The following is a 24,824-nucleotide window of genomic DNA, read 5'->3' as shown; positions in this document are numbered from 1 at the left end:
AAGCAGAGTGCAAAAGAATTACCATATAATTGATATTTAGAAAGAAAATATAATGATATTGTCACATCAGAATCGTGGGTTCTTCAAATATTCATTTGACCTGAAAGGCTAAACCCTCAAAACCAATGGGAACAGAAAAAGCTCACTGAATATATGCAAATTCATACCTGGTTTGCAATTGTTGAAAAGAAAAACGTATATGTTATCTGACTCAATCAAAATGAATATATGAAACTGCCAACCATTCATCTTCAAAATCTTCCTCTCAGTGATATAGGCAATCAATAGAGAGTAGCATACCAAGTAATGTTCAACTATCCATAACCGTCTGAGCTTTCCTAAAATGAAAATGTTTAAAAATGAAAACTATAGAGATAATTTCTGATTATGATGTCCACAATACGTGCATGGCATGCAATTGACTCATATCGGTGAACTTCAGAGACATTTTGTAAAGCTCTCTCAGCTTTTCAGCATCACCTCACCTGTTGGATACTGTATTTGGTTGAGAAACAGGAGCAGACTTGTTTGCACTGGCTGAAATTGTCATGGCCAGGATTTTCTTCAAAAGCATTTGCAACTGTTTCCAGAATTTCTCATGAATCTTGGGATAGCTGGTTCTAAAAGAGTCTGAATCTTTATCTGATACATGGTGTCGTTCAAGCATGCAGGATAGAGCTGATTCCAGCATCTAAAAAGCAAGCGCAATATATTTAATATCTCTCAAAAAGTGGAGAGTAAATTAACAATGCTAAGCTGACCATGACATCATAACTCATTGGCAACAAGCCCATAATTTTCTGATACATCATAAAATTTTGAAACTGAGCCAAGAGCCCTAACCATGTTGCAATACAAAAGAAATGATTCCTTCCTAGGCCTCATGTTTACTGAATCTCATACAATAATACCAAGCGATGCTAATCTTTTTTGTGATGATGCCAAATACGAAGTGTGGTCACATTGGCTTACGATGGAAGTATGGAACTGCAATAAGATTTGTGTTTAAATTGCTGAGCACACTATCTTGAAGTATTTTGTAAACTTTTATAACACAAGGAAAAATAAATCTAAACATCAGATTCCCCTCTCCATCAAAAGGCTATTCAAAATGTAATCATTTAAATAACATAAAAAATATTATAAGATGATTAATTCAGTTTGAAATGCAAATTTGAGTAAAGCAGTAGGATTGCACTACTTAGGTGTTAGGTTCAAGTCTTACTCATTAAAAAAAAAAAAAACTTGATATGCTTAATTTAAAAAAAATGCAAATTTGGGTTCTTTCTAAAAGTCTTATCATCAAGTTTTTTTCCTTAATGAATAAGACTTGAACCTAAGAGGTTACCTAGTGTAATCATACTGCTTTGCCACCTAAATTGAGTAAAGGCTTGAAGGCATCATTATCGTCATCATTATTTCCATCTCCAAAACTGGAGATAGCTCCTTGATGACTCGGTTTTGCTGGTTTGAGTATCAATTTATAAAATTTAGGTTGGTTCTAGCGTAGCCTAATCTCCATAATTCTAATCATGACGAGAAAGATAATTTGGTGTCTTATCACATTTTCCACAAGCCATGGGAGTAACATGTATAATCATTAAATAAAAAGGTGTACAAGAAACAGAGAAGTCCAAGAACATACTGCATTTGAGTGTAAAAGGCCTGAAAGGCTTAAGGTAAGAGCTGATCTCTCCATGAGAATAGTCACGTACATGCTGGGATGTGTCACTGGACCATAAAACTCCATGGCTCTTTGCCAATTTCTCTCGGCCAAGGAAGCATACTGCTTGACTCGTTGGAGAATGCTGTTTTCACCTTTAGACAAATTGTTTTTCTTATGATCTGACTCCAAAAACTTCAAGCAACAATCCCTTTGGTAGCAAGCCAACTGAAAGTAAGCATATGCAGCCTCTTGTTTGTGCAATTCACCTAATGATTCATACACGCACAATGCCTCCCTTATCGCATCATTGGCTGAAATCTCATGTTTTCTTAATTCTTTCCTTCCTTTTCTTTCATTGTTAAAACCTACACGTGTATCTTCCATTGCTCCATTTTCATAAACTTTTGCAGTTTCATCTTCTTTTGCCAAGAGCATGCCAAGCCTTAGATATGTATTAGCAAATTGTGTATATACCTCATTCCTCAAGCTACTTGTCACAGAATCAGCCTCTTCGGTGATGAAATTCAGTTCTGACTTTGCTGCCCCATAATATCTAAGTGATTCACTATATTCTAATTTTGCAGTCTCCAATGCTTGGTTGTATGCATTATGGAAAATTGCATGTATTTTGAGATTTTCAATGTTTGATACCATCTCTTCAGCCAGTGATCATCTCCCATGGCCCAAATTACAGTTAATTAATATAATATTGGTGTGATCAGAAACTACTCTAAATGCATTGATAGCTTCTGCGAAAGCATCTTCAGCTATTTTCAATTCTTTTCTTGCAAGCCTATGACGACCTAATTCGTTGCAAACCCACCCTTTCTCTTTGAATACAAATTGTAGTTCTGTAGAACCAGATGGAAGTCCACCCAATGCCTTTCCAGCTTCTTCATAACAACTTAGGGCTTCTAAAAGATTATGCTCTGCATCTTTAACTAAAGGATCCCCAAGGTACTTAAATATACTACCGATTTTCACATCAGGTGCTTCTTTGGGAGCTGTTTCAGTTTGAGATGCCACAGTGGAGCCAACATCATGCATCTCCAAAAAACCCTCCACCTTTTTAGAATTAGTCTCCAAAGGTTTTACCCCATTAGTATAAGAAGCTTCTTTTAGGCTTTTATCACCTTTGGTGAGCTGTAGACACTCAATACCAGAATTTTTTCTATTATGCATTTGGTCATTTTCGGGGTTTCCCAAAAGTGAGTAGGACATGCTCTTAGCATGTGATTTCTTTGTTTGTTTTTAGCCATAAGCTACTGAGTGCATATCTGCATTGCTACTGCTGCCACTACTACCACTGCTTGCTCTGTCACTTTGGAAGCTGCAATTTACCAAAGAACATGAACTGCAATTCTGGTTATGCTGCCCCAGCTTCTTCTTGAGCCTTTCAACTTCCATAGCCACCTCAGAAGACATTCTCAATTGTCTATTACTAGATTTCCTCCTTGCCTGTATTGAGATCTCTCTACCATTTATCATATATAACTCAACATAAACATCTCCAACGAGTGTCCATGCCTTGGCCCAGAAAAGGTAAGTTGAAGAGGATAGTTCAAAAGTTTGAGAATCATCCGTAGAGTTGGAAATGTCATCCTTCTCACCAACACTGTATGTTCTTGTGCTTTCATTTCTTTCAATGAATTTTTTCTGCCATGATGAGCAACTAATCATTGGGGAAATGAACCTTGTGTCTTCAAGATGCTGTGGCATTGATCCATAAATAGAACACGCCAATTCTACAACCTTCGAAGCCTGATGTAACTGGCCATCCTCCTTATTTTGAGATTAATTATTTTGAGAGAACAGGCCTAAATGGTCTATGCCCAAATATAGATATTTTGCCTTTTATAGAGAGCAAGGCTATTGAGGGAGAAAGGAAATCAACCTATTGGTGCATGCCTGCCGTTCTAAACTCTCTGTTTTTCTTTTCCTCTCCTTCCTACTTCTTAGTTTTCTTTTTCTTTTGTTTTACTTCCTTTCCTTCTCAATGTTTACTTTTGGGTTATGTTTTTCTCTAGAAATTCCTATTATTGTGATTTTTCGAATCCCTCTCTCAGTGCACAGCAAGGAGTCCTTTATAGAACCTGCCGTGATTAGTATTTACTGTTTTAGCCCTTAACTGCCTTTGTCTGGTGTGGGTGTCCTTGCCGACAACTTACTGGTCGTCAGTGGTTCAGCCACCACCACTTACTTGTGCTGGCTGTGTCGCTCCCCTCTGCTAGATAAAGAAGGCTATTTTGTTTGTTTGCTTACTGTGGCTTTTCTACCCATTACAGTGTGTGTGCTTTCTCTCTCTATCCCTCATGGCATACACCTGGTGGTTCCAACTCATCCTTACTTCTTTTGGGTGGCATGTCATCCCAGTAGGACATTTTCCCCAAAAGAGCCTGAGCAAGAACCTTAGAATAGGTTTTTTCCCTCTGCCCACTGCCAGACCATGCCCTCTGACCCATGACCCACCACTTCCTATATTGGCTGGGTACAGGCTGGTGATGCCTGGGTCTCGCGCGCGCTTCACCTTCTTCACCCGCCGCTCTTGGATTTGCCGTGTTCTGGAGATTGGTCTGTACGTTTTGCCATGCACTTTTGGCTTCTTATGGCGTAGGTTGTTTTCTGATCTGCCATTCTTTATGACTTACTTCTTTTGGGGATTGGGCCTTATTGGATCATGGGCCTTCCTTCCCCCGGCCTATTCTGTGTTCACTCTGTGGCCTTGTTAGCATTTTCCTGCCGTACCACTCTGCTATTCCTGCTGTAATGTTGTTTGACTCAATTCTGTTCGGCCTTTTTGGGCCTGCTGTTTATTTTCCTCCCAATGACTCAATGTGTTCACTCGGCCTTTTCTTTCATTGTTTGCGAGCTCCTGTGTCCCATTTCCCTCTTGGGTATCCTTGGCCCATTTGCTTTCCTTGGGCTTCCTTGGCCCTTTTCTAATCCTGCTTTCTCATGGGCCTTTACTAACTCTTTTGGGTTTCCCTGACCCAATTACTTTATACTTCATCCTTGGGGCTGATGGATCTTCCATTAGCCTCTTACTTTCTTTGCTTGCATTCTTTGGGCCTGTTGTGGCCCATTCTCGCTTTTCTACATACTGCCCATGGGTTTGCTTCCTCTCTCTTTCCGGGCTCATTCAAGCCCATTTGCTTCTTTAGGACCCACTTTATGAGCCCGTGAGCCGTTCATTCTTGCCACTTGGGCTTAATAGCTTTTTTTTGCTTGCTAACTTTGGTTTGCCCATGTTGCTAGGCCTTTCCTCTTACTGGGCTTGCCAAAAATGAGTCTCAACATTTAGCCCCCTGAGCATATGAAACGTTCTTGCAGTTTATATGCGAATAAAAGACTTTTCTGCCCTTTTCTGTCTTTTTTTTTTCTTCTTTTCCTTCGTAGGCTTTTTCGAACAGTAGTCCCCAACTCATGTGTGTTTCTTTTCTTTCTCGTCATGAACAGTGTTGGCTCTTCGAATTTCCCAGTTTGGTGGTTATACTAAAGGGCAGCCTTGTTTCATTAATTTTATTCCTTATCCGGTGGCTAACCCATCGCCTCCCTTCACTTCAGTTTTAATGATGTTGATATTTAAAGAAGCCTCCCTTCATATTTCAACCAGTTTCTCCTTTTTCCACACAAACGACTTTTCCGTTCCCCTTCCTTCACCGTGTTTCCTTCTTCAAGTATTTTCACCCATTTGTTCCGATCAGCCATCAAGGCTAGAGCTCTTCCCGTTGTAAGGGGAAAGATGTTGTTTCTGATCCTCCTGCTACCTATGATGAAGGCAAGGAGGCCGTGTACTCCGAGCCTGACTCTTCCGGCGAGGAGGAGGCGCGACGTCCCTCTGACAGTGAATATGCCCCTCTAATAGATCCTTGGTACGATATCCACCCTCATTTTCCAAAGGTTCCCGGTGATTGCATGCTGCCACCGCTAGGCCCTGTGTGGCTTGCTCTCTGTCGTTGCAACACGGAGGCTCCTTGGGCACCATTGGCTTCTTCGATTCCCGATTTAGTCATTCGCTAGGGCACTTCGCTCCCCGTGTCTATTCATTTCGAGTTTGGGTCGAGCATGGCCTTGTGTTGGAAGGAGTGGGTAGATAGAGAGTTATCCAATACGGGCTTCATGGGTTTGCCACAACGGGTTGGCGTATTGAAGGCCATTGTTATGTCCCATTGCTTATCCAACTACAGGGACCTCTTTAATCTCCGTCATCTAGTCCGCCGGTGGTGCACCGCCACCCACACTTTCTTCTTCTCCTGCGGTGAGATCACTGTGACCCTTAAGGACGTGGCAAATCAGCTTCTCTTGCCCATCCTTGGCGATGTCGATCTTGGCTCTTTAGAGCTTTCTCCGAAGGAAGAGGCCGTGTAGGCCAAGTTGAAGAAAAGAATGAATGGGAATGCCAAGTTATCGTATTGGGTTAGTTCTTCTTCCAAGTTTTTTGCCGCTGCTCGTCGTGCAGCCTTCATCACTTTTTGACTCTGTAAGTTCATTTTTGGTTCCCACCCCATTATGCTGTGAAGCCTTTGTATTTCCGTTTAGCTATTAAGATATCTGCCGGGGTAAGTTTGCCACTGGCCCCTATGTTCTTAGGACATTTGTATGTACAGTTAGATATCCTATGGAGCGATGAGGACCAGGCAAGCTCTTGCCATATAGTTACTTCTTCTGTTCATAGTACCGTTCTACAACACCTGTTATATGAGCGCTGCACCAAACATTTGGCTAAGTGTAGACCCTTTCACTTTGCTAAGGAAAAGTATCAGTTTTGTCCGAGAGCTATTATTGATTTTTGTTTCAGATTCGAGTCTGAGTTTTCGTTGGTCTGGTTTGAAGCCAATTTATCATCCTATCATTGAGTTCTTTGATAAAGGAGTCAGATTCTCTTGGAGAGCATACAAACACTTGGGTGCAGTCTATACATGTGCCGATTCTGTGATGGGTCAGTTTGTTGATACAGTTGGAACTACCACTCCGCTGGTTGGTTTTGAGGAGAGGGGGATTACCTATTTGGCAGCTACCAATGCTGGGTGGCTGCCTTATCTAGCGGACGAGGTAATCAAGTTTGTGTATTATCCTGCTAATCAGGTTAGAAGACAATTTGGGCTAGACTAGGACATTCCTAATGACCTCTCTTCTCTCATGGAGTCTCCTACTTCTGTTAGACTGTTCCTGCGGCATACTGCTTTTGATTTCTGGAGGCAGCACTTTACTGCAGTTACTATTCCAGGCTCATTGAGAGAAGGCATTTGCACTCCTGCCATGCACGGATATTGGCAGACCATGATGACCTCTTTTGAGCAAGAATTGTTGGGTAGCTGTGGCTTTTCCCTTATTCCCCCCGATAGACTTGGTATGGTTATTTAAGCTAATCCTTGATTGCTTCTTCTTTCCAAATCCGTGTTAGCCTATGCTAGGAAGCAAGATTGGTCCGCCATCCTTGAGTGGGATGAGGAGGGTGGAGGGTGGTATTGGCATGCTGGTGATTACCCTTCAGGTTGGGAGAAAAAGGTAAAGATTACAAACCTTTCTGCACTGGGCAAGAAGGGTCCTGCCAAACCCAAATCCTCCAAAAAGGGTGGTGAGGTGGTGCCTCTTGAGAGTGACCTTCCTCCCATAGGTCGTATAGTTTTAAAGGGTTCTCTTCCTTCTTCAGCCCGCACCCGCTCTAATGCACGCCCTGCTGCCAGCAAGCTTAAGTCTACTGCTCCACGGCCATCCACAGGTGCTCCTCCTTCCAGTAGGACACGGGGTAGCAAGAGAAAGACATCCCCTCATCCTGTGCCCACTATTGAGCGGAGGGTATGTTATCTTTAAATCTACTTTGTCTTTTATACATATGTATTTTAGCTTTCCTGTGGTTAACACTTGTATGCTTGTTGGCTCTTCTTCTTTAACCTTGTCTTCTGTTTTCTTTTCTTTTGTATTCTAAGCATAAGGAGGATGCATCTGTCACCCGTCCCATATTACTAGATGAGCCCGAATTTGAGGTACAACTCCTTCCTTCCATTTTCTTTACATTCCCTTTGCCACATACCTTTAGCCGTGTCCCTTCTCTTTTCTTTTTATCATCTAGTTACGGCTTCCTCTGTTCCTCATTCTTCCTCATCACTTTTATCTTCCAGGATGAGCTTGAGCCTATTTCCATATATCGTCCCACAGCTGAGGAGCTTTCTGCCTCCATGGGCATACCCATGGAAGGTTTCTTTGAGGGAGCTGATGTTATGTTTAGGACCATAACTTCTGCCACTTTAGCTGCTGCATAGGGAGTTTCTGCCGAGGCTCCCATCCCCTCCACTAAGCTGGTACCCATAGAGGGTACTCATACCGAGGGGGTTACTGAGGACACTCCCATTTCTGTTGAGACACTTATTCCCCAAGAGGGGACCATCCCTTCTGCTGCCCAGCCTGAAGTTGCTTCTCCTACCACATCTCTTGTCATCTCCACCGACGACCCCGTCGCAGCTCTATCTCAGGCTGTGAAAGATGGTTCTTCTTTGGTGATTACCCCTTCTTCCATCCTTAGTTCTACCACTCGTGGGCCTGATGCGGACTTGTCCTCTGAGGGATCTGAGGATGCTCTTGAGGATCCTGATGATGAGCCCACCATAAAGAGGAGGACTTCTGAGTCTGATGAGGAGGAGAGTGTTGATTCCGAGACCGAATTCATGGGTATGTGCCTCTTCCTCCCTTTTTTTGTTATCTCTTCTTCATTCTTCTAATTGCAGAGACCTTTAAAGAGCCAGAAGTTGTAGTGGATACAGGCATGCCTATAGCTACTTCTCCTACCATATCTACGGCACCTGTTTCTGCCATTCCCGCAGCGCCAACATCTACCATTCTAGTTTCTGCCACTGCTACTGTGCCCGTTTCTACTACTCTCACAGCGTTAACATCCACTATTCCAGTTTCTGCCATTGCTACAGCACCAGTTTCTGCCACTTTTACAACCCCAATTCTCACGAGTCCTGTTGAGTTTTCTCATCTCCTACCTCATTTCTTTCTTGTGAGTTCATTGCTCCTAGATCATGGTTTCTTGTATTAAGTCTCATACTCCTTGTTAAGTCCATTGCCTACTATCCCTTTTCAGTTTGAGGTGGGCAGCAGTTCTGCTAGGGTTCCTGACCCTGTGAGTGAGGCTGCAGCCTTTTTTACGCATTTTGATTAGCCTGAGGTTAACGACCTCGATCCTATAGACTTCTGGAGTTTTGGCCCTCCTTATGTGGACTTCCATGGCTTCAGAGTTTCTCAGGATTACGTTTATCATCTAGAGGCAGTTTACAATAGCCGGGGTGACTTCATGTAGGGATTCCGCCTCGGTCGTTCTGCCAAGGAGCATTTCTTAAAGCTGTTGGGGAGCACAATGAATGACATTGAGCATAACTTCGTTGACACTGTCTCTTCCGAGAGGATCCTATAGTGGAGAGCTGCGGTTCAGGAGCTGGTTAGTGTGGGTTTTGCTGTGGAGTTCATCCTAGACCATCTCCGTGAGATTGCCCGAGCTTTCTTCATGAAGAAGGTTCAGCCTGCTGTAGATGCCATTGACACATGGATTGAGACTTTGAGGAAGGAGGTGGCAGACTTGGAGGGTCGTCGTGAGCGTCTTCTTACCAGCATTGGTGGGTACAGCCGCTTTGGAGACCAGCCTCTTATCTCTGGGCTTCGTTGATATAGTTCCCTTCTCTTTTCTTTTGTTCTTTTCCTTCTTTTACTACCCCATCTAGTACACTTCATCTACATATTTTCTTTTTATAGCACTTATTTGGCTAGTTTGATATAGTTGGCACAGTTGGGTTTGTAACTTTTGAGATGCTACACTTGGTTGCTATTTCTGCTACTGCTTATGACATAGAATGCTTTTTATAATGCTTCATATCTTTTCATTGTGTACTCATAAAAGTATATTACAAACTTGTCTTGTGATATGGCCACTTGAAGGAAAAGAGAACAAAAGGTAAACATTAAACTCATTGAATAAAAGGGATAACTACATAACCTCATCTTAGACATAATAACGCTTTAACCATTTTTCATTGATGGGATCCATTAGGTTCTTGCCATCCATCTGGGCTAGACAATAATACCCACTTGGGTGTACTTCTCTTATCATAAGAGATCCCTCCCATTTTGGTGCAAACTTAGATGGTCATGCCATACCTCGCTTGACATAGTCCGCCACTTTTAGCACAAGTTGTCCTTCTGCGAACACCCTCTCTTTAGTCATCCTTCCATAGGCTTCTGTCATCCTTTATTTATATCTGCGGCTACGCTCTTGGGCTTCTTCCCTTCTTTCATCAAGCCCTTCCAAATCTTCACATCTTTCTACTGTAAAGGCTTCCTCCTCTTTTTCCTTCCCCTGTATCTCCATAACTCTCAAAGATGGAGTCTTCACTTTTGCTAGGCTCACTACCTCCGTCCCGTATACTAAGGAAAATGGTAAAAATCCTGTGACAGACTTTGGTGATTTTTTGTAAGCCCAAAGAGCGTCTAGCAGGTGTGTTGCCCATCCCCCTGTATATTCTTGACTCATTTTACTGATGATCTTTATAAGGGTTTTGTTCGTCGCCTTCATTTGCCCATTTCCTTGAGGGTAATAGGGTGATGAACGATGATGCTTGACTTGGTAGAATTCCAACATTTTCCTTACTTCGTTGTTCACAAAGGGTGTGCCGTTGTCACTGATAATTTTGTAGGGTACCCCAAACCTTACAATTATATTTTCCTTGATGAAGTTTGCTACCGCTCCTCCTGTGGCTTTGCAGAGTGGCACTGCCTCTGCCCATTTGGTGAAGTATTCTGTAGCTACTAGAATCCATATATACCCACGCGATAGGGAGTTAACTGGTCCCACTAAATCAAACCCCCAAGTGTGGAAGGGCCATGGGGTGACCATATTGTGTAAGTTCTACAGATGGGTATGAATAAAGTTGGCCTGTACTTGGCAGTTATAAAATTTTTTAACAAATTCTACCGTATCTTTCTTCATGGTGGGTCAGTAGTAACCCATTTGCAGCAGACATCTATATAACTTTTTCTTCCCCTAGTGCAATCCACATTCTCCTAAGTGCATTTCTTTTGCTTCCTTGGGACCCAAACATCTTAAGGGGTCCCCATCATACCCTTTCTTGAAGAGGACTTCACCATGTTGGGCTGCTTCCTCTTGCACTAGGCCTGAGTTTTTCTGGATAAGGGAGTTGGGACCGGTCCAACTGAAACCTACCTTGGTCCAGCTTGTGCACAAACTACACCACCTCTGCCAGGTTTTGGTTACATGCCTATGACAAGCAAAGTCGCTATAAAGAAGTTATGGCAGACAGATATAATACAGATAACACAAGAAAATATAATCACTACTTTTAACTACAATAAATAAAAGTGAGCAACAAAAGGCTCTATGTATATAGAATAAGCTAAGTGAATGATAAATAGAGTTAGCAAAATCAAAGTGTTACTCTGCCATACCAAGTAATACATGGGATTAAAACCAAGAAAGGGACGATTGTTCCCTCAACAAGAGTAATCTCAGAGAAGAGATTAATTGTTTTGAGAGAATAGGCCTAAATATTCTATGCCCAAATACAGATCTTTTGCCTTTTATAAAGAGCAAGGCTATTGAGGGAGAGAGGAAATCAACCTATTGGTGCATGCCTGCCGTTCTAAACTTTCTGTTTTTCTTTTCCTCTCCTTCCTACTTCTTAGTTTTCCTTTTCTTTTGTTTTACTTCCTTTCCTTTTCAATGTTTACTTCTGGATTATATTTTTCTCTAGAAATTCCTATTACTATGATTTTTCAAATCCCTCTCTTAGTGCACAGCAAGGGGTCCTTTATAGAGCTTGTCGTGACTGGTATTTACTGTTTTAGCCCTTAACTGCCTTTGTCTGTTGTGAGTGTCTTTGCTGACCACTTACTAGTCGTCAGTGGTTCAGCCACCACCACTTACCTGTGCTGGCTATGCCGCTCCCCTCTGCCAGACAAAGAAGACTATTTTCTTTGTTTCTTTGCTGTGGCTTTTCTACCCGTTACAGTGTGTGTGCTCTCTCTCTCTCTCTATCCCTCATGGCATGCACTTAGTGGTTCCAACTTATCCTTACTTCTTTTGGGTGGCATGTCATTCCAACAGGACATTTCTCTTAAAAGAACCTGAGCAAGAACCCCAGAATAGGTCTTTTCCCTCTCCCCACCGCCAGACCATGCCCTCTGACCCATGACCCACCACTTCCTATATTGGTTGGGTACAAGCTGATGATCTCGCGCATACTTCACCTTTTTCACCCGCCGCTCATGCATTTGCCGTGTTCTGGAGATTGGTTTGTACGTTCTACCGTGCACTTTTGGCTTCTTATGATGTGGGTTGTTTTCCGAACTGCCATTCTTTATGACTTGCTTCTTTTGGGGATTGGGTGTTGCTGGATCATGGGCCTTCCTTCCCTCGGTCTATTTTGTGTTCACTTCATGGCTTTGTTAGCATTTTCCTGCCATACTACTCTGCTATTCTTGCTGTAATGTTGTTTGATTCAATCCTACTCGGTCTCTTTGAGCCTGCTGTTTATTTCCCTTCCAGTGACTCAGTGTGTTCACTGGGTCTTTTCTTACACTGTTTGCGGGCTCTTGTGTCCCATTTTCCTCTTAGGCATCCTTGGCCCATTTACTTTCCTTGGGCTTCTTCAACCCTTTTTCAATCCTACTTTCCCATGGGCTTTATTAACTCTCTTGGGCTTCCCTGGCCTAATTACTTTGTACTTCATCCTTGGGGTTGATGGGTCTTCCATTAGCCCCTTACTTTCTTTGCTTGCATTACTTTGGGCCTGCTATGGCCCATTCTCGCTTTTCTACATATTGCCCATGGGTTTGCTTCCTCTCTCTTTCTGGGCCCATTCAAGCCCGTTTGCTTCTTCAGGACCTACTTTATGAGCCCGTGAGCCATTCATTCCTACCACTTGGGCTCAGTGGCTTTTTCTTGCTTGCTAACTTTGGTCTGCCCATGTTGCTGGACCTTTTCTCTTGTTGGGCTTGCCAAAAATGAGCCTCAATAGGTTTATAGCAATTTAATTTTTATTTTCAGATTTTAGTTCTATAAAATTTTTTTGATCGGGCTGGGATAGTAGGATAGAGAACATGGGTCTTCTTTAATTTTCATATTTTAGTTCTATATTTTTTTTTTTGGCTTTTTTTTTTTGTTTGAAAGGCCACAACTTTATGGGACCAAATTATTGACGAATATTTAATTTTTTTGGTCTTAAAAAAATTTCAGGTTGGTCACAAATTTTTTTTAAAGGGTGGGCAAATATAAAAATTTTAAATTATTATATATAAAAAAAAAAAAAAATTTCCTAAGTTAGGGTGGTCCTGTGACCACCCTGGCCTGAACGTGGCGCCGCCTCTGGTTTTAGGAGGCATTTCATTCATTCTTTAGGTTCGAAGGGTATTTTGGTCATTTTATTAGATTCTAAGGATATTTGAGTAATTTTTTAGATTTTGGGGGGGTATTTTGGTCATTTTCAAGTTTTAAGGGGCATTTTGATGGTATTTTGACCATTTTAAAGGTTTTAGGAGTATTTTTATCCACCCATTTGATAGGCCTACCATTCAACGAAGGACAAGAAGTGGAGTTTGTTGAGAACTTTTACTTGATAGATTTCAATTTTGTGGCTTTATTTGAAGGATTTTATAATGAACTATTAAGGCTGATGAGCATTGGAGTTGGTTAGAAAGATTGACTTTTGTGGCTTCCATGATTTGGGGTTTACGGGCCCAACATTCTGTTGGAAATAAAACAAAATACTGATGGCCCTCTCCTCACTTTCTCTCACAAATACTCACACACTACTTAGTGTATAGAAGAGACTTACACTCACAAATTAAATAAAGGGAGAGAGAGTGGAGAGGGAAGAGTTAGAACTCTTTAAAGCTTTGTATTTCTCTTCAACTCTTATTTAGAACTTGATGGATGAATGGGTTTATATAGTACACCATCCAACCATTAACTCCCACTACATTTATTTTTCTAACTCTTACATTCATAAATCCCACACATAACTTCAATAAACCTCCCACTACATTAACTTATGAAACTCACACTTATTTATGAAAGATTAATTAAAAACAAGTTTAACTTCTAACACATTCACTTGGTGCAATCTACAATCGGGGGAGGCTAGAGTTCTTGCATGACTAGTCCGTGCCAAATTACAAGGGAATGGGAGGATTTGTTTAACTACACGGAAGTTTTTGTTTTTTTGTTTTTTTTTTCTTTTCTGTTGAGAATCAACTTCCAATTTGTTTAACTACACGGAAGTGAAGCATGGATCTGAATTAGCTCGATCGCTGTGTGATTGTTGTTGATACATAACCGAGACGATTTGCTATGAGACAAGGTTGTAAATGATTTCTATAAACACAAAATCTTAAGTTTGAAATTAAACCATTGAAATTGAATCATAATATTAATTTGTATTTATGAATAAATGAGTACAATTATTTGTATTTAATTATTTTACAAAAAGTTGATTCTTTAAATTAGTCTTCTTGAATATTTTTTTGATCCACATGCATAAGAAGTTTTGATTTGAAAGCATAATCTTCTCTGTTGGTTGGAAGATAAATTGAATGGTCTTTGCAAGAGAATTACAACGAATTTCTGGGTTTGAACTTGTTAAAGACTCATTGTTCTTTGCATTCCTCGAATGTCTTTCGAATGTTCTTTATATTTGAAGGCATTCAGAGCCTTAAGGCAGAATTTCTTAATTAAGTTTCGGCATTAGCTCCTCTAATGAGTTATGAGATGCTTATGTTTATAGTGGTCTCTTAAGATGAGTCATACTTGATATCCTTGAGGATAAATGGTGAACTCTAGTTGGCCCAAAATCAAAGATTCTCACTAGAACTTATGTTTGTTAATAGTTATTCCTAATTTTATTTCTTTTATTTAAGTATAATTATCAACTAATTTGAATTGAAGACTTATTTTTATTTTGTGGACTCAAGTGATATGTAGCAAATTTTGATTTTTTTGCCAATATAATGTCAACTTGCCAATATAAATTTTTCTCAATAAATAAATAAAAATTTGGTATTCGCCACTAAATTTTGATGTGGCCCTTTATTATTGGCTAATTAAAAAAAAAATTTAATTTTTGCCTTCCTTCGAATGGCCTTTGAGATTTGGACACATCCACGATTTTGAGCGTACAAAGCGAGGAGATTCCAACGGAGAAGTCTGAAGTCGTGTAGAAGATGCGCAAGAGAGTTGGGGAGATTCTTCGAGTATTTGAAACAAAGGCTTTGCAAGGGAAGCATGAATTTATTTGCATATGAGATGGGTTTTCGGGGGTCTCATGGTGGAAAGCTACTCTGGCTTGGTCGTTATCGTTAATGCCCTTTTTTTTCAGCAAGTGCCATGTGAGTCAAAGGCTCACTAACATTTTTACAACCAAAAAAAAAAAAAAAAAGAAGAAGAAGAAGAAGAAGAAGAGGGATTAGCCTTTTAAACAAAAGCATAATTATTTTCTTCCATCTTATTCTTGCCATGCATGAAAGTATAAATTCAGAACATTAACCTAACTTCTTGGATTAAATTATTACTGTGTTCTTAAAGGTTCTATGTACGGCAGGGAGGCCAATGAGGAGTATGCAAATGTCGTAAATATTTTAAAGGGTTGGGTTTAGACCTCTGTCAAAAAATTGTATTTAACCGGTCAACTTGATAATTAGATTAATTATGGAAGTTTTAGGTTAAATATTCAATCATCAATATCATACAAGTGCAGAAATATAAATGAGACAAGATATGGTGACTCATTAAACCTAATGAGACAAATCGTTTCATAAGAAAAATTTGGGGGGACTTAACCTTATCAATCTTGAGGTTAACAGATTCACTATTAGATAGAGATTTATAGTCAAAATAACCCTATTTATTGTAAATCTAATTATAGTTACCAAACTGAGTGTTGAATCCCACAGACGACTTTGATAGTAATCTGCTACTTCGTGAACCTCCAGCCCACGACTTCAATGTTCCCTTGAAGATTTGCATCTAGTACACTTGATATCTGGAAATCAGCAACTTGAATCTACTGGTTCAAAGAGTATGTGAGTAATCATCGATAAAAACTTTGAAAGAGCAATAGGTACCAACCTTTTAGATCTCAAATTGATCTGCTCCAAAGTCTTAAAAACGTGTACTAGAGTTTTCTTTATCTACTTAGTAAAGTAGGTCTCAAACCCTAATTTTCTAATGGGTTATGGGCTGAATTTCTGATTATGAATATACGACTTTCAATTGGTCAAACTTAAATTTTGATCAGTTGAAACTGTTAAAAATTATGTTCCTTGAATTAGTTGATTTTCTATTTTTGCACACTGAAGCAATACCTTGAGCATTGTCTAACCATTCTAATAGACTCTATAGCTATAATTAGATAAGTTTGTGTTCATGTGTATGCCAATAAAACAATACAAATATAGAACCTAACATAGAGAAAAACAAGTTTTGATTCAACAATAGAAATCCTAAAAATTAGCAAGAACAAAACAATTAAAGAGAGTTTAGAAAGATCTTACAAAGCTATATAACATCATGGGAAGAATGTGTGTGATATGAATAAGCCCAAGTCCATGGAGAAAATTAATTTATTTTTGTGAATATATAAACATGAACAATATATATATATATATATATATAGATGTAATCACAAACAATAACACAAATAAATTCATCTGGAAAGAACAATAAACAAAAAAAATTTGTAAAAAATAATTAAATATTGTAACTCACAGACCAGAAGGATTAAGCAAAACTAATCAAATCTTGAGTTTCACACAATTCCCTTAAGACAAATTTCGCCCCTTATACTATCAATAGTGCTTTGAGACTCACAGATGTCTACCTCCTAGGATAAAATGATCAACAACACGTAGTAGAAGCACTGCAACCTCCGTGCCTAGTGAACTTAACTATGTTTTTCTCTCTCTTTGACTCTATACAAATGTATGTAAAAAAAATTCTATTTTGGAAAGTTTCTTAGTAAAAAAAAAAGGTAGTTTTATGAATAAGGGAGTATGAATATGTACGTTGGTGAATAGACACCAAAGTACTATCCACAAACTTAATAAGAGGGTCTAGCCTACACATGTCTAAACCCAACTCCAACAGATGAGCATATAAACTCATAAAATAATATTTTTCCTTCATATGTGTGTCTCAAGGATTTTCATCAGTTAAACCCATGTTCAAGTGGGCACATTTTTCATTCACTCCTTATTGGTCCATTCGGTCAACCCATGTTCGGTCCACATTGGTCCATATCAGTCCAATTCAGTCCACTCCGATCCATTTGGTCCAAATATTCATTTTTTTCAATTTTGGGCCCCAAAATTCTTTTCTATTTTATTTTATTTCCTTAATTGTTGGGCAGAAAAGTATAAAATTTTATTTAATTTGGGACAAAATCTTTAGTTTTAGGGTAAAAATATAATAATAATAATAAGCATTAGAAATTAGAAATATGGGTCCTAAAAATACATTAAAAATTATAATATTTTAAAGACAATAAAATGAAAGCATTTTAAATCAAACTTAAGAAATATTTTAGGAAATATTTTACTCATATAATTATATTTCTTAAAAAATAATATATATATTTTTAAATTTAAAAGAGAGATTAGTTATTTTTTTATGATTTTTTATTTTCATAATTATTATGTACAGATGGAAAGTTTGTTTATTTGGAAATATATTAATTTTAGAAATTAATACACCTACTAAGAAATAGCTATTACATCTCTTTTAGAGATAAATAGTTATTTCTCATTTCAAATAATAGCTATTTATAAGGAATGACTATTTTCTGTAATAAAAACATAACCAACTGAATAGTTAAACTATAAGAATAACTATTACATTATAGTGCCTATAACAGTTTACCAAAAATATCCTTATATTTGAAAAAAAAAAAAAAAAACCTACAATTCTAAACTCATATAATAATTTAAAATTAACGTGACACATTATATGAGTTCCATGGAATCGGGTTTGTACATTTTTTATAATATTCTAGAATATGTTCAAATTAGTCATTACTATGTATTGTTGTTGAATGAAAAATAAGTTATATGTTCCATTACATAAAACTTATAAAAATATAAAATACTCTTAAATTCTCACTTTTAGGAGACCTTGCTCATCACCATAAGCATGGGATATACAAGTACCTTGGGGATCTTTCTCTTAAAGATGCATATCAGATTTATTCAGATGCCCTAAGCTGTTATGAAGAAGCTATAAAGACATTGGGGGGACTTCCATCTGGTTCAACAGAATTATTACAAGATGTGCTCAAGAAGAAAGGGGGAGCTTACAACGAACTGGGTCGTACATGGCTTGCAAGAAACAATTTGACTAAAGCTGAAATTTGTTTTGCACAAGCTATGGCAGCATTCAAGGAAGTTTCTGATCACATCAACGTTATATGGGTTAACATGAATTTGGGCCATGGCAGACGATTATTTGCTAAAAAGACGTCATTGGAGACTGCCATAGTACAATATTGGGAATCACTTAAATGTTATGAAGCAGCAAAGTCGGAACTTAATTTTGTGCCCAGATATGCTGACTTAAGGAATAAGGTGTATGAACAATATGCTAATACATATCTAATGCTTGGCATGAGATTGGCTAATGACGTAACAGGAGAAGTTTTAACTAGTCCTAGTGAAAGAAAAAGAAGGGAAGAACGAAGCAAAAAGAATTCAGTCGAGGATTCTATATGTATGGCATTGACATTGTTTGAATCATTAGGTGAATCCTTTAAGCAGCAGGCTGCCTATGCTCATTTTCAACTGGGTTGCTACCATAGGAATTGCTGTTTGAAGCTTCTGGAGTTGGGCCATAAGAAAAAGGACTCATCTGAAGGTGTTTTAGAGCAATATGTTTCCTTGGCCAAGAGAAGCTGGCAGAGTGCCTTGGAGTTTTATGGCCCACAAGCACATCCCCACATGTATCTGAGCATACTCATGGAGAGGTCAGATCTTTTATTACGCCTTTTAGGCCTTGCGGTATGTTCTTGGACTTTGATAGATGTTAATATTTACATTTGTATTTCTTACTCTACATTTTGAGACAGTAATGTTTTGAATTTGTTTTTGCAGATGCAGGAATCATCTCTCTCCTACTTGCATGAAGCTCTCTCATACATGCTTGAAGGACAACACGTATCAGATAAAGCTTCAGAGAATTTTATAATTCAAAATTTTATATGTTCCATTACGACTGGTATATATAAAAACAAGAACCTTAGTTACAATGGTCTAAAATTCCTTTTATATATACAATTACTTTTAGACCATTGTAACTAAGGTTCTTGTTTTTATATATACTAGTCGTAATGGAACATATAAAATTCTGGATTATAAAATTCTTTGAAGCTTTATCTAATACGTGTTGTCCTTCAATCATGTATGAGAGAGCTTTGTGCAAGTAGGAGAGAGATGATTCCTACCTTTACAAAAACAAATTCAAAACATTACTGTCTCAAAATGTGGAGTAAGAAATACAAATGTAAATATTAACATCTATCAAAGTCCAAGAACATATCGCAGGGCCTGAAAGGCATAATAAAAGATTTGACCTCTCCATGAGTATGGTAAGATACATGTGGGGATGTGCTTGTGGGCCATAAAACTCCAAGGCACTCTGCTAACTTCTCTTAGCCAAGGAAACATATTGCTCTAAAACACCTTCAGATGAGTCCCTTTTCTTATGGCCCAACTCCAGAAGCTTCAAACAGCAATTCCTATGGTAGCAACCTAGCTGAAAATGAGCATAGGCAGCCTGCTGCTTGAAGGATTCACCTAAAGATTCAAACAATGTCAATGCCATACGTATAGAATCCTCGGCTGAATTCTTTTTGCTTCGTTCTTCCCTTCTTTTTCTTTCACTAGGACTGGTTAAAACTTCTTCTGTTACGTCATTAGCCAATCTCATGCCAAGCATTAGATATGTATTAGCATATTGTTCATACACCTTATTCCTCAAGTCAGCATATCTGGGCACAAAATTAAGTTCCGACTTTGCTGCTTTGTAACATTTAAGTGATTCCCAATATTGTACTACGGCAGTCTCCAATGACATCTTTTCAGCAAATAATCGTCTGCCATGGCCCAAATTCATGTTAACCCATATAACGTTGATGTGATCAGAAACTTCCTTGAATGCTGCCATAGCTTGTGCAAAACAAATTTTAGCTTTAGTCAAATTGTTTCTTGCAAGCCATGTACGACCCAGTTCGTTGTAAGCTCCCCCTTTCTTCTTGAGCACATCTTGTAATAATTCTGTTGAACCAGATGGAAGTCTCCCCAATGTCTTTATAGCTTCTTCATAACAGCTTAGGGCATCTGAATAAATCTGACATGCATCTTTAAGAGAAAGATCCCCAAGGTACTTATATATCCCATGCTTATGGTGGTGAGGAGGGTCTCCCAAGAGTGAGAACATGCTCTTCACATCTGATTTCTTTCCTTGTTTTCTGCCCTTAGCTACAGAGGGCTTATCGTCATTCGTACTGCTTCCACCACTACAACTTGCGCCACTACACCTGCTTATCCTGTCACCTGGGCAGCTGCAATTTACAGAGGAACATGAACTACAATACTTGAACTCAACATATACATCTCCAACTAGTGTCCATGCCTTGGCCCAGAAAAGGTTAGCAGAAGAGGATTGCTCAAAAGTAAAAGAATCATCAGCAGAGCTGGATTTATCATATTTCGCACCAACACTGTATGGTCTTGTCTTTTCATTCCTTTCGCTGACCATTGAGGAAATGAACTTTGTCTCTTCAAGATGCTGATGCATTGATCCGTAAATAGAACATGCCAATCTTGTAACCTTCAAAGCCTGATGTAACTGGTTATTCTCCTTATAAGCTTGACCGAGTGCCAAACCAGATTCTCCAAGCAAACAACCAAGTTTACACATCTTACACTCTGATTTTGATGTTCAAAGCCATTCCTGAATGTCCCAAGCTTCAATACAGTCAGCATCACCACAAGCACAAACAGAGGAATTAGTAGGCAACTTGGGCATTGATCTAAGAGACTTGATATCCTGAGAGACACGATGTACTTCAGCTATCTTAGACAAAATGAGATCGGCAACTGTTTGAACTGGTGCTGGAGATGCAAAGTTTTCATCCACTAGAACTTGATGCGGCTCCTCCTGGATCCCTTAATTCCTTGTCAACCGTTGCTATCGATTTTTGATAAGCAGATAAATTTTCCTCTGAAGTTATCTTCACACAAACTTCTAATGCTAAATCTTGAAATCTTTGTAAATCTTCATAAGGTTTGTCACCTGAAACTGAAGAGGAGACCTCTTTATGGGCAGCTGATTCAGACATACTACTAACAAATTCCAAGGAATCTTCCTCAGCAAAAATAGCTGCAACTTCGGATGCTAGAGGAGGAGATTCAGATGTCAAATCAAGCTCTTCGTCAGAATTTAGCATCGTTGCAAATTGTTAATAAGCAATTTCACATACAACCTGTCTAGCATAATATTAATTGTAAATCAAATTATATATCCATCTACTACAACTAAATTTTTAAAAGTAATTATAAAAAAGAGAACTCTTTTTTTTTTTTTTTTGGGTAGGAAATAAAAAAGATAGAAACTCTTAGGTGAAAAGTAATTTAAGAAACATAACAGATGATCTGGCTCATCTAAGAAAATACAAACATTTTCTAAAGAACCTCAAACATCTATCCCTTCTTAGGAACCAACAGAAAACCATCAATTACTAAGAGCTTCTTCAAGGCTACTAGACAGCAATTGAAAGAAAAACAGTTATCATCTCATTCACAACAATGAAAGTAAAAGCCTGTAAGCAGTTTGGTGGAGAGTCCCTAATGAAAACAAAGAATCACTTTGTGTATGCAATAAAGAAGGTAGGGAGTTTGAAGGTTCATCACAATCATTGGAAGAATGGTTCTTGAGAATAACAGAGAGATCAAAAAGTTGACATCACCGTCAACTTCTATAAAGCTGCAGCAATTGAAGTCACACAAGAAGAACAAGTTCTATAACAATTTAGAAAGTAAATCGATGAAGAACAAAATTGATTTTGGAACAGACCCATTACCAAACCAAAACCATAACTTTTTAGCAAATAATTTAGATATGACATTTTTTGTATATTATAAAGCTTATGACAGCTACAGAAATTGAAGTCAAACAAGAAGAATGAGTTCACTAACAATTTAAACAGTAAATGGATGAAGAAAAAAATTGATTTTGGAACAGACCCATTACCAAAACAAAAAACATCAAAATGTTGAATCAAAGTCAAGTTTTATAAAGCTACAGCCATCAATTGAAATGAAACAAGAAGAACAAGTTCAGTAATAATTTTAACAGTATATGGATGAAGAACAGAATTGATTTTGGAACAGAATTAATACAAAGCATAAGTAATGCATGACATAAATCTGTAAATTAGGGTTTTTGTTGAGAAGTAAGTACCCATTTCATGAACCAAATGTATACAAGAGTGGATACAATGCCAATAGAAGTTAATACATAGAATTAAACAGGAACATCATTACAAGAAACTTGAGAATTTAGAGAGAAAAAGACAAGTCTCTAGAGGGAGAGAGGGAGAGTAAATGATTAGAGTATTTATAGGCCTAGGGAGTTAGTGGAGGATGATGTCATCAACTGCATAACTAACTTTCCCTCCAAAATTTTCAAACAGGGCAGGTGTGGTTTAACATTTTTTTTTTGGTTATGAATAATATGATTTGAAGAACAGGGCAACATTAAAAAGAACAAAACCAAATTGACAATAAATAGTAGCTTAGGATGACAATTACAAATGAATCAATTAAAGCAACATGTAATAATCCGGACAGTAATTGAAAAGTATTCAGAATTGATAACATACCATGGAACTGGAAGTGAAAGTGCTCTCCTAGCCCTAGCCCTAGGAGGCACAATATGTGTTTGAACTCCAATACAATCCAATCGAATCCATCTCAATTAATTTTCACTTCAATGTTCTAACATAGCAAACCCAATATAATCTATCAATCATCAATCAAATGGCTGTCAAACTAAAAAAAAAAAAACCATTTTTTTATTATAATAAATTCCATAATATAAAAAAGGGAGTACCTTTCCTTGAGGAATGAAGATGTTCCTCCATCTCCAGTTCTCCATGGCGAATGCGCCGCTGCAGCGGGCCCCACGAGCCCTTGAAAATCTTGCCTCGCGGCTGCTGCTGCTGCTCTCTCATCCATTGCTGCTGTATCCGTATGCCCTCCTTCTCCACCTCCATTGTAGTAGTACAAGACATAATAATAATCATCACCCAAACACACAGGTACAGGTTGAGTTGAGACTTGAGACGTTGAGGCTGAGGTTAAACTTTAAATTAAAAAATAAGAGGAGCTAGAGCAGCTAGCTATATGTGTCAATCTTTCGTGAGAAATTAGAAACAAAATAAATTTTTTTTTTTTGGGGAAATTACAACTTGCCTTATCCTGGTTTGATTGAAATTTAAGTTACTTATCTCTAATTTAAAATTTGACACTTTATTAACATGAGATTAGTTTAATTAAAGTTATATAACCCACCTCTGTTAAAAATAGACTAAATCCACTTTTATGTCTCCCTCCTCCTAAAACATAAAACACTCACACAAAAAAAAAAAAGAAAAAAAGAAAAAGAAAAGAAGAAGACAAAAGAAGATAAAAAAGAGATAGCAATTGTAATTTCTAACCATTTACAACATTAAAAATAATAATTAATAAATAAATAAAATTATCCTGCAATTTTAAACCAATCCACTTGCCATATTTCCATGGGCACCTTGTTCAAAATTTTTTTTTTTTTTAATAGACAAAGGTGGAGGGCTTTGGGCTTTTAGATGTTTCCGTTGAAAACACCCTGAAGTGTCAATTAGTTAAATTACAAAACAAAACTATGTTGGTAGTTTAGTTAGAAATATTATATACAACTAGCTGCTCATAATTTTTTTAAGGTGGTCTCACTAAATTTATTTTGTACAATTTAGACTAATTTAATAAAGAATAATGTATTTCATAATCATATTTTTATTTATTATAGAAACAATCATAAATGTAATATAGGAACAATTATAAATCATAAATATAAATTTGAACAATTCTATTTTTATTTATTATAGAAATAATCATAAATCATAAATATATATATTTGTCATACCCAAATGAAAACAATAAATTTTTTCTCAGAAATTCAAAAGGTAAGTTAATGAAAATATTCATTTTATAGTAAAAGTTATTTATAACATTTTGTGAATCATTGAAAAGAATATAAAATTTGAAAAATATTCTTTTAATTTTAAACAAACTTTCTCAAACCTTATTTTTTCTGCTGTACAATCCCAAACACCGAAAAGGGGGCATAGTTGGTGTGTCACTGGATTGGTGGTACCAATAGGAAGGGGGGACGACTCATCGAATTCACATAAAAAATCACCAACATGAACACAAACGAAATCTTGAATTGTGTATAGAAACAAAACAAACCACTTCTATTCTTGGATATGAGGTATATGAAGAATGGCTTTTTGGTCCCTTTCATCCGGTGGTTAGGACATCATCTTTTCATGTCAAAGACAATAATTAAAATATAATTGCAAAGATTAAAATGTCACCAATCCGATTATTTTTGTTTGACTAACATTTGCTTTTCTCTAAATAAATGGTATTATAGAGTATTTCTAATACAACTATTAAAAGTTCTTTGTCCACCCCAAGGGATTAGAAAATAAACAAAAATGAATAAAGTTTCATAGTTTAACATCTAAATTGATCACTATAAAAAATTAATACCAAACTAACTAAATATGCATAAAAGTCAATACAAATTTACCAAAAAGAAGAACAAATGTGATGTGACAATTAAATCAACAATAACAAAAAGCACCATTAGTAGGGAAAAAAAAAAAGTGGTTGAAACAATAAAAAAAAAATACACCAAAAGAGGAAAAAAAAATTTGGAGAAAGAAAGAGAGTATTGACCTTGAAATCGTGGACAACTTGAAAAGAATAGGAGAGAGGCGGAAATGAAGTAAGAAGAAATTTATATAAAAATTAAAATGGAAGAGGAAGGGTGGAAGTG

At 37.7% G+C, this 24,824-nt stretch overlaps 1 pseudogene; it reads right to left on the bottom strand.

The window, feature by feature from the left end:
• Positions 1 to 385: 385 nt before the first annotated feature.
• Positions 386 to 20,844, bottom strand: LOC115975392 (annotated as a pseudogene).
• Positions 20,845 to 24,824: the final 3,980 nt, after the last annotated feature.

This window comes from Quercus lobata, chromosome 2 (assembly GCF_001633185.2).
Source record: "Quercus lobata isolate SW786 chromosome 2, ValleyOak3.0 Primary Assembly, whole genome shotgun sequence".
NCBI lineage: Eukaryota > Viridiplantae > Streptophyta > Magnoliopsida > Fagales > Fagaceae > Quercus > Quercus lobata.
This window is presented reverse-complemented; position numbering and strand designations above follow the sequence as displayed.